This window comes from Coenobita brevimanus, chromosome 48 (assembly GCF_032717465.1).
Source record: "Coenobita brevimanus isolate Jiangsu-jjx chromosome 48, ASM3271746v2, whole genome shotgun sequence".
In the NCBI taxonomy this organism is placed as follows: Eukaryota; Metazoa; Arthropoda; class Malacostraca; order Decapoda; family Coenobitidae; genus Coenobita; species Coenobita brevimanus.
In genome coordinates this window covers 7,254,828-7,266,834 of record NC_137001.1, presented here as the reverse complement: position 1 = coordinate 7,266,834, position 12,007 = coordinate 7,254,828, and the positions used below count along the sequence as shown (strand labels likewise).

The 12,007-nt window shown below is 44.6% G+C and overlaps 1 pseudogene; it reads right to left on the bottom strand.

Annotated features, from left to right (window-relative positions):
• Positions 1-503: 503 nt before the first annotated feature.
• LOC145399281 (uncharacterized) overlaps positions 504-12,007 on the bottom strand; it is a 39,639-nt pseudogene continuing 28,135 nt past the window's right edge.

Here is a 12,007-nt window from a genome sequence, read left to right as displayed (position 1 = left end):
CAGGCTATAACAGTGCAGTAATTTGTGCCATATATTTTTAGTAAACAGCTGATATTTTGTGATGTTATTTTTTAAAATAAAATTTGTATCACTTCTGTGGAGTTTATCAACCATTGTTTGGGAAGTATGCTATCATTTAACAACATAATCCCTGATAACATTGTGTTTATAATACAAGTTATATACTGAATATGAGGGCCATGACAACCACCTCCTTGTTATTAATGCTACACATTTCCATATCACATTGTCTTCCTTTTCCAACATTACCTTCAACCTCACTTTCAGACTTTCCAAGTTACCTTAGCAATGAAGTCACCTTAACATGCTGTTGACATAGAAACTATGGTGTATTTTTTCCATTAAGCTGTAACTATCTAATCTCAATAAGAATCTTAAAGCTGCTATGCTGATGTGCATCCTTTCATTGTTTCACTCTATTCTTCCACTGGTGTTCAATTCAATTACATAGTTGAAGTGAGTTATGCATGCTTATGAAATTCTTATTCACCAAAGTAGTCTCTAATTATCTGCTGCCTTTTCCAATAGCCCTGCAAATCTCTAGCTGGAGGAGGTGGCTGGTGTGCATTTTCAATGATACCTATATCTTGCTGAGGATCACTGGGGTCATCATCTTCATCTGGCTCTGGTACTCTATTCTGGATGGCTAAATTATGGAGCACTGCAGCAGCAACTATAATGTGCTTAGTGTTTCTCAAAGATGTTCTCATTTTCTTACCTAGGCAAGCCCATCGTCTTTTCAATAGCCCAAAAGCTCGCTCAATTGTATTTCGGGTTTTTATGTGAGCAACATTGTATCTTTGTTGTCCACGACTCTCAGGGTTTTGGAGAGGAGTCAACGAGTAGCTGCGACAGGCATGGCCACTGTCTCCCAGTAAGTGGCCTTGATGAAAACCATCTTCTAACTCCTGGCAGAGCCGACTATTTTCAAAAACATTGCTGTCATGAGCACTGCCTGGCCATCTAGCCACAATGTTGTAGAATTTTAATTCTGGACCACAGACAGCCTGAACGTTAAGTGAAAACTATCCTTTTCTGTTGCGGAATATTTCAGGCCGAGCATGTGTTGGCATTTCAATGGGAATGTGAGTGCAATCAATACATCCAATTACACCTGGCATTCCTGCCAAGGCCATGAATTCCTGCATAACATGGTTTACGTCATTACCTGCAGGAAATTTTATATATTCATTCATACTACCAATAACGTAAGCCACTTTTGCAACACATCTGCTGACAAAAGGTTGTGAGACATCAAAACAATCTGAAATACCGAGCTGATCATTCCCAGTGGCAATGTACCGTAAAGCTATCAAGACCTGCAGGTGTGGTGGTACTGGCAAACCTGGAAAAAGAAAAAAAAAAATCTATCTATCAACCTATCTACCTATATCTATACCTATATTTTGTCTCTATCTATCTAGCTATCTATCTACCATATTGGCCACCTAAGTCAACCAGAATGTAGGATTTTACTGAAATATGGTTTTGTGAAAAATGTGGCTCAAAAATCTGACCATCATCTTAATTATGAACTAGGTCAAAGTGCCATCACAGGCCAGCAAGTACTGTATGGTTATGTATATTTAAAAAGGGGAAAAAAAAAGAAAGCCTGCAGTAATGGAGGAAAAGCTAAAGGTATGTAGTAAATATATGAAAACAAGCATTTCAAGATGATTATTTGTCTAACTGCTGTACAAAAATAAAGTTATAAATATCATTACAATAAAAAAATGGTCCCCATGTGTTAATCCAACATACAGTATGTTGGATAATGCTGACCAATACTATACAGAAGGGAAACGCTGCTGCTGACAGGTAATAATGATAACATTTTCAGTTGCCTATTTTATTTTGTTCTGTTACATAAAGACCACTTTCATTGTTTTGACTATGATGCCTCCACTATTTACTTACCTCTGTTATTATTAACATTTGGCAGTTGATGTTCAATTCTATGAAGCAGCTGAAGCACACACTCTTTGCTTAGCCGAAATCTACGTAGGAACTCCTCCTGTCATTCCACGGAATGGGTTGCCACGATCACGCAAGACCCTTCTGATGTGCCCATGTCTGTGACGCTCCAGGTTTTGGATGTGATTAAAATGTGGAAACATGCTGAAATACAATGAAACACCATTAATAAATAGCCGTAACCAAGCAACCTTATCTAGCTTGGGCAAAAATTTGTCAGTAAAACTGGCACCTAACTAGTTATGAAACAGTCTGTCACATTTGAATTCTGACAGAGTAATGTTTGCTAAGAATGAAGTTTTACCAATGATCAGTACTTTATAATGTAAATTTTAACAAGTTGACAATAAACCCCCCCAGGTTGTGCACTGTATATTTCTGGACCTAACCTACCCTAACTTAATCTAACCTGCTGCAGTGGAATGCTTACCTTAAAGTTAGGTATCATACTATTCGTTTATGGTGCTAATATCCCTGAACCGAATATTGGCAACCTGTAAAATAATACCAAATATACACCATACAGTATATTTTTATGAGTCAGAACTCAACTGTTTTTTTCTTCCTATCTCATTTGACCTTCAATAAATTTTGGAAATCATCTGAACTTTGTATAAGTAGTTTCCTGCTCTAATGCAACTTATTAATATTCCTCTGCATATGTGCAATGCCTACAGACACATTGCTTATAAACATCTTGCTCACCTGACTTTCCAGGGATGCGATGCCATGTGTTTGTTGTGATGACCTCAAATCCAGTAAGGGATGGAGAATTCTCTTAAAGAAATTAATTGTTTGCACTGTTTACTTCCTGTGGATTTACAGATTGTTAAAATATTTTTCCATATATCTCTTACACTACTGTATGCCATGTGCAGTTACAGTTTGTTTTCCCTTATAATAATTAAATGTAGGGCCTGCAAAAGACATACCCAACCACCCCTATAAATTATTGGAACCTCTTCCAGATTTGTAGGGTAGTCTCCCTAAACTTCTTAGCATACTGTTTCCATGTAGGGACCAAAGTAGGGACCCTACATTATGTTTAAGCATACGGCCGTAAGCCCTGGGATGATTTATAATTATGGCCCGTGGGTGTTGTGAGAGCTTCAGGCTGGGATGTATAAAGGATCCTAACTAATCTACAGGATAAACTCAACTCCATAAGTTATCTAGTGTGACAGGTGGTTTGTTTTTCATATTTTGTCACTGTAATATTGACTAATTAATTTGTAAAGTGTTTGTTAGTTGCCTGAGTGATGCTAAGCGTCTATATAGGCAGTTTTATACACAGTTTATGTTTAGAACAGTTTATAAATACAGCACAGGTTTTGCCTGAACTAAATCAGCGGGTTTGCTGTTAGTGTAGGTATGTTTTCTGTTTTAATTACACTACATAACTACCTAATATATTGCCTCCTTCCTGCATACACAGTTGACAGCAGTGGTACAGAAATAAACCAACGTCGTTAAAATAATATTACCAATAAAAGTAAGTTCCATTGCTTGGTGGTGCTGTAGTAAAGACTGTCAGGTTTGAATACCAAGAACAGAATCAGCTGGTATAAGTTGATCAGAGCCTTTCCAATCACTTTACTTGGTATATTTTGTACAGTCAAACTTAGCCTGACGTCTGGCCTGTCTTGTCCTACCCTAACAAATGTTCTGTTCTCACACGGCACCAGTCTTGGCCTCTCTTCTCCTATTTTCCTTTTCTGCACTACACCCTCCTTTCATCCACCACACCAACCACTTCAGACCAACCCTGCTTTGAACCTGCCAGTGCTCCAGCATTTTCATAAATACTCAGGTTTAATTTACCCAACTGATGGTCCAATTATGTTACATGGCATGTGTTCACTTGGGTTCAGCCAGACAGCCGCATCAATGATAACTGCAACTTAAACACACATTACCTGACGTGAAGGAAGCAGTTAAACCAAAACCTTGAACCTTTTCCAGCACAGACTGACACACAACAGTTCCCACATCAGCACTGCATTACCTGTTGGCCCAGTCTGGATTTTAGCACGAGGATAATAAGAAAATAAAGGAGATATACCATAGGAAATATGGTTACTTCTAATATTAACACCATACAAACCATCACTTTATTACAAACTAGGAAGTAAAGCTGTTTTTATTTGCCATAAGAGTGTCACTGGGATGGTAAGTCTCCTCCTTATATTGGCAATACTGAAAGAATATTATGTTTGGCTTAAATAATGTTGTTCAGGTACACAGGCGATACATAAGTGATCCAGTGTTGTAATAACCATATACACATCCGCCTGTACCAAAAACACACAGCTGGGAGGTGAAGTTATTGAAATATCGCCATTTTTATGCTGGTCACCGCGGAGTGAGGATGATTGCGACGTCTCTCTCTCTCTCTCTCTCTCTCTCTCTCTCTCGTTAGCCAGTAAGGATAGATGAAGTTGACGGGAAAGCAAATATCCCCATGGCAACGCAGACTCCCGGTCTTATTGCAACGAACACTTGAGAATTCCTAACACATCTTTCTTAGTGATTTACTCTGCATATTAAACCTAGTTAATGAGTTTGGAAGTGAGTGTATGAAACGAAGTCTGAAACTACATACAGCAAAGACTAAAGTTACTGTCTTTGAGAGGAATGAAGTCAGTCACTGCTATACTCATTCGACACTAACTTGGCCTAAAACTGCCATCACTCTAATATGAATACTCAGTTGTAGCCAGAGATTAACACTAGAGTATGATGCTAGTCACGAATAAGTGCTATGGAATGGCTGAAGAGACACAGCATTGTTCCTCCGCCACTTAGCTGTGTGAAGTAAGATACAAACGGACAAAAATCTGACCTAAGTTACGGTGAAAGAACTACAGTGACGATGACTGGTCAGGAAACACAGTGTGAGTGCCTTCACAAAGTTAGCTAGTTTACTGTAACCCTTGAAATCCTTTACTACGCTGGGTGGTAACCATACATGACTCCTGGTGGTTAGTGGGTTAGGGCACAGCAACTGGCTGGGGCTGCATGGGTTTACATCCAGGACAAGGTTAGGGGTTATTAAAAATAGAGCAACCTATACTTTACACTAGAAAATTATCCAGTATATTACCACTGTGCCAGGAATCGAACCCGGGACTCTCAGATTAGAGCCAGGCAGTAATTCACTACACCACGAGCAGGTAAAAGTTATCTCACATTGTCACCATCTTGTAACCAATGTCTCTCCACCCCCACTGTGGGCTGAAGAGGTTGAGATAACCCCTGACACTCTGGCAAGTAGATGCTTTTAATCTGTCCCAAGCACTTAGGGCGAGTCACAATGAAGAGAGAAACCTGTACTTCACACAGGACTCGCCGTAAGTGCTTGGGATAGATTAAAAGCATGTACTTGCCCGAGTGCCAGGGGGTTATCTCAGCCTCTTCAGGCCCACAATGGGGGTGGAGGGACATTGGTTACAAGGTTGTGACAATGTGAGATAACTTTTACCTGGTCATGGTGTAGTAGATTACCACCTGGCTCTCATCTGAGAGTCCCGGTGCCACTGAGGGTGCAGTGAGGCGGGTCAGCCTCGCCTTAAATGTCAGAACTGAGTAGATCAGCCCCCGGGCCCTATGTTCCTGATGGGGCAAAACCACATGATGGACAGATGACATGGAGCAACAAGGACACAGGTTTAGGTGATGAAGTATAAGAAAGAGTACAGTGGGGAAGGAAGCTGCCCCCATGACCTGAACACACTGACATCCATCATCTTATCCTATGCCACCCCATGAGAAGCGTAGGAGCCTTGGGCTAGGCAAATTGGTCCTGACATTTAAGATGAGAGTGGCCAGCCTCACTCATCCCTGAGTGGCATGATGTGAGCAATAAACCTCAACCACTCCTTGGATATAAACCTACACCGGCTCAATCCGACTGGAGCGCCTTAATTACCCAGTAAACCACCAGGTACCATAATTTGGTTATGTGATTACCACATGGTGTACATGAAACACTTTGGTTTGTCAGTGTAGAGTCACCCATAAGCAGAAGGAAGAGGAAAGAGTGAAGGAAAGAAAGATGCGTGAGTGTAAAGTCACCTGTAGGCAGAAGAAAGAGGAAAGAGTGAAGGAAAGAAAACAGAAGAGGAAGGAAGGAAGAGAGGAAAGGGCAGACACCTAAAGCTGTACTACATTGAGTGAGTGGATGATGAGCGCCCCCACCTACCACAAAACAGTGTCAAGGAATGCAAAAGTCTTTCCATCTATTGCCAGACGCCTTTAATCCCGTTAGGGGTGGTCACAAACAAATCCCCTCCATGTTGCCCTGTCCCCCGCCATTTCACTACCCTGCTCCCAGCTCACACTTCTCTCTCAAATATCTCTCCATTCCTCCATCTCATCCTTGGCCTCCCCCTCCCTCTCCCCCCCTCCACCTCACTCACATACACTTCCCTCTTTAAGCTCTCACTCTCCATCCTCTCCATGTGTGAATGGAGTAGTGAATATGAATAAAATAAACAAAATCATGAATGTACTGTGATCCCTATTTTAACATATGGCAGTAAAACTTGGACTCTATTGGAATGACAAGCCAACAGTGTGAGCAGCAGTGGACACAGATTATATGTGGAGTTGCATGCACGAACTTGTAGACATAATTATAAAGAAATAAAGAAGCGTTGCGGTATCGATGTGTGTGTGTGTGTGTGTGTGTGTGTGTGTGTGTGTGTGTGTGTGTTAGAAGTATCCTGAGATGATTGGGCTACGTGGAGAGAAGGGAAAATGACAGCATGTATGTGAGTGAGGTGGGGGAGGGGGAGGCCAAGAATGAGATGGAGATCGAAGATGAAACAATGACTATGGCAGTGAAAGGTTTAGAACAGCCTGCCATGCTGAGTAAAATATCTAATACAGTCAGTTTGCTTTCACCTGACACAGATCCCTAACCCCTTATAGCTCAGTTGATGGCCAAATGTGGTTAGATAGCAGGGTGGATTTGACTGGTAACCAAGGAGACTTATTCCTACTTCATTACTAAGGTTTATCATGCAATATTTAGCACGCTGGATGTGGATGTGATAGAAAGCGTTAGGAGAAATACACTGAGGTGGTTTGGCCATGTGGAGAGGATGGAGAGTGAGAGACTGACGAGGAGAGTGTGAGTGAGTGAGGTGGAGGGCAGGGGGGAGGGAGGGGGAGGCTGAGGATGAGATGGAAGGATGGAGTGTACAGGTATATAAAATCCTGGTTCTGTCTGATATGCCAAAAACTTTCACCACATTCTGTAGCTTCACATAAACTTTTCCTTGTATTAAAACATCCTTGTATTAAAACATCCTTGTATTAAAACATCCTTGTATTAAAACATCCTTGTATTAAAACATCCTTGTATTAAAACATCCTTGTATTAAAACATCCTTGTATTAAAACATCCTTGTATTAAAACATCCTTGTATTAAAACATCCTTGTATTAAAACAAAATGCTACACTTGTATTAAAACATCCTTGTATTAAAACATCCTTGTATTAAAACTATCCTTGTATTAAAACATCCTTGTATTAAAACATCCTATGTATTAAAACATCCTTGCTCTATTAAAACATCCTATGTATTAAAACATCCTTGCTCTATTAAAACATCCTATGTATTAAAACATCCTTGTATTAAAACATCCTATGTATTAAAACATCCTTGCTCTATTACACAAAGCTATCCTTGTATCTAAAACACATCACACAAACGGAAAAACAAAATGCTATCACTTTATATACTGGCCAAACATGATACCAATCCGTTTGTAATCTATTGCTTCATCATAGAAAGCTATCTATCAGTCTATCTATTGCTCTATCACACAAAGCTATCTATCAGTCTATCTATTGCTCTATCACACAAAGCTATCTATCAGTCTATCTATTGCTCTATCACACAAAGCTATCTATCAGTCTATCTATTGCTCTATCACACAAAGCTATCTATCAGTCTATCTATTGCTCTATCACACAAAGCTATCTATCAGTCTATCTATTGCTCTATCACACAAAGCTATCTATCAGTCTATCTATTGCTCTATCACACAAAGCTATCTATCAGTCTATCTATTGCTCTATCACACAAAGCTATCTATCAGTCTATCTATTGCTCTATCACACAAAGCTATCTATCAGTCTATCTATCTCTGCCAGACACATTCATCTGGGAAGGGGTGGCCACGAACAAAATATCATGTCACTCTGTACTCTGCCATCACGCTGCCCTCCCCCTTACTCACACCATCCATACTCCTATGCCTCCACCCCGTCCCTCCACCTCATCCTTGGTCTCCTTCCCCTATATCTCATGAACGTACCCCGTCCCTCTTACTCACACCATCCATACTCCTATACCTCTACCCCGTCCCTCCACCTCATCCTTGGTCTCCTACCCCTGTATCTCATCAACATACTCTCATTTACTCGGTTCATTTATCTTGTCCTAAAACTGTCACCTCTCCATCAGGAATCCCCAGGTGTAATAACTTATAGTTCCCCACTAGAGTATGATGCTAGTCATGAAGAAGTGCTACGAAGGGGATGTAGAGCCACAGCAGTCTTTCTCTGCCACTGAGCCACGTGAAATAAGCTACAAGATAACTAAAATGCCTGCCATGCCCGCCGCCGGACCTCCCACCTCACCTCCTCCCACCCCATCACCGGGCCGCCACCGTACCACCACCCCAGGAGGACACAACAGTGGGGTTAGTAACCCCAATCAAGAGGGTCACCAGGACACTACGGTCCTGGGCCCTTGTTCCCAGGCAACTGCCCCAACACCAGGTGACCGGGGAAAGGCAACTACCTTGCGGGCGGAACAACCGTCATCAGAAAAGGGGTGGGACTGAACTAGCTCCAGTCCCAAGTAACACCGTATTGACGGCAATTGTTACACCCTCTAGGGCAGGAGGCCCAAGGGCAGGAGGCCCAAGGCTACGGCCTAATAAAGTGTACGAGGGTAAGGCGACCCAAGGCTCCGGCCTTAGTACACCCCAGAGAGAGAGTTGCCCCAGTGCATCCCTCTCCTGCTGTTCTCCCCTACAGGAGCAACACCGCGCCGACGGTCTCTATACGTGGTGGAGAAGGAGCGGCCTTGTACGCCCTTCAGTTGCTTCTGGTCGGAAAGATCAGCTCCCGGCTACGGCCAGAGTACGTACCAGGGTAAAGAGCCCCTGCTATCGTACGTGTAGCTTTTCCCTACTACAGGAGCAACACCACGCCGACAGTCTCTATACGTGGCGGGGAAGGAGCGGCCTTGTACGCCCGTCAGTTGCTCTCTGTAAGACGGTAGGCATCCGGCTCCGGCCGTGGCACATACCAGGGTAGAGAAGCCGCTGAAGGTAGTATCAGTATGTACTGAAGAGAGTGTGGCCTCTGTGCCCCTCACTCCGGCTTGTCCCCTACTACGGGAGCAACACCGCGCCGCTGGTCTCTATATGTGGTGGGGAAGGAGCGGCCTTGTACGCCCTTCAGTTGCTCCTTGTACGCTGGGTAAGCTCACGGTCACAGCCAACGTACGTACCAGGATAAGGTGACCCAAGGCTCCGGCCTCAGGACGTACCAGAGAGGACACGAGTGACGTGAGTCTTTCTCCAGGCTCTTAACCCTGTGGGAGCCCTTTGTCACCACCCAGGAATATAGCCCCGGAGGTGACACTAGAGTGGTGGTAAGGCCCGATATCGGACCTACCTCCCACGCCTGGGAGATCCTTGTTCCTGCCCAAGTCCTGAAGGAGAAGCTGCTGCAGCCCAGCCCTGTCGGCGCCTCTCCCCCTAGGCGCCCGCAGTCCCAGGACACCCAGGCCAGACCCACCGGCTCCCAACGAAGGTGATCCCGGCTCCTTCACTCCACTAAGCCAGAGACGACAGGCCCAACTACTCAGGCTGTTCGGCCCCAGTCCCGAGAGCCACCTCTCAGGTCAAGGCCCCCAGACAGGAGGGCCTCCCTGCACCACACCGATGAGGCCCCAACTCGAGGGCCACCTCTCAGGTCGAGGCCCCCAGACGGGAGGGCCTCCCTGCACCCCACCAATGAGTGTGACCCGGGCAGTGACTCCCCTGTGGGTAATCCCTTGCCCTCTGCAGGCCGGGTCCCTCTAGGGCTCTACCCTCACGCCCTTGTCACGGAGTGAATATTACCCAGAAGATACAGGTAAATAGTGACTCCCCTTGTGTCGAGAACAAATTAGGGAAAAAGAACAGTGAACAGTGACTATGTGAAGAACAGTGCAGTTACCAATAGTCCAGAAGAACTCAGTGTTGGCAGGACAGAGAATGAACCTTAGAGTAATCATCCAAGTCCCCCAATAAAAGAACTTTCTGTGAAGGCATAAGGCTAGGGTGTGCAGGCCGGTCAAAAGCCTGAGTGTGAGTGTCGCCGTGACCAGGTGACTGTGTCAAGTGTCGCTATCTGCACCCTATCTTATTTATAGTAATATTTCCCCTGCAGACTCCCAATCTTCTTTATCCCCTTTGTGATCAGTTCAGTGTATATCCTGCCTAAAAGTGACACATAGACAATACCATATATAATTCAAGATATCTCTGTATGAGCATTGTAATGTGTACTGAGTGTAATTATATTTTGTGGTGCTGAATGTTAACTCTGTGTCCCTGTTCCCCTGTATGTCAAATATCACTCTGTGTTGTATTGTAACGATTAGAATTAAGGTAATAGATGTGTTAAGGTGTACTGCCTGGTTTTTATGTCCTGTTTCTTTGTTGGTGCTTTACTTCCGGTCTAGAAAGAGGACCCTGCTTCAGTCGCTAGTGTTTTTAGGACGAGAAGTCGCCTTAAAAACACCAGGATAAAACTGGTGGCAAGCGGTGGTTCTGGATCTGAGTAAAAGCACGGAGGAACGATAAAAGGAAATTTGCACAATGGCAGCCAAACCGCACATCCAATTGCCGAGAATCAACCCGGACCAATGTGACATTGAAGTATATTTAGATATGGTCAAACCCCTCCTAGACATAGGGTTCGACTCGGACAGAGAAAAAATTGCAGTCACATTGCCTAATCTGGGAAAAATAATTGCCACTGTCGCACCAAAAATCGTCCCAGAACAGACATGGGACCAATTCTCACAAATCGTGAGACAGGCTTTCACGCCATCCATAGGCAGAGTTGTCGCCCTCTCTCAACTCGACGCCCTCACCTACAACAGTAACCTAAACGACACAGTCGTCCAGGCTCGGCGCCTCGTCAGCGCCGCTTATCCCGAGGCAGCTACAAATGCCCAAGATATACACACATTTAATGCCCTGCTGAGGATTCTCCCTAGCACAGTCAGGGAGCACTTCTCGATCTATGATCCCTCAGGGGACATACACCAGGACCTGCAACTCGTCAGACGTCTCCTCGCCGCCCATCCCATACCACAACCACTCCACGCGGTGACAAGATTCCCGACGAACCACAACCCTCCACCCAAACCTAAGCCGCCACCTCACCAGCCACCTACAGAGCTGACTCCTACTGTGTCCAGGGCTTACCCGCAGAAAAAACGCCCCAACCCCAAGGAACAAGGCAACCCGATTACCATTAATCCTTGGGAGTTCACGGCCTGCAGTTGAACCTGCCCACTGCACGACATAAGAGAACAGCTCAAGGCAAGCAGGCGCAGAAACTTTCACCAGGGGGGCAAGAAAGTCTCCTCCTTGGACGACGACGCCCCGGAAGACGACGCACCGCCAATACTCTACCCGGGACCGGATGACGACGAACACGACCACCACACCCAACCTCAGCAGATGGATTTTTAGGCCCGCCCCCGCACCTCCCCACGGTGGTGGGGGCCACCTCACACAGCTACAGACCCCCAGTCTACAACAAGATTTGGCTGAACGGGGTCAAGGCATGATTTCTGGTAGATACGGGAGCAGCCAGATCATGCCTCTACTCCCACTTCTACTCCCGCCACACCTCTGTTTTCGGCCCCCTTCTCCCCACTTCAGCCAACCTCGTCGACGTGGGGGATGGCCCCCTGCCTATCCGTGGGGA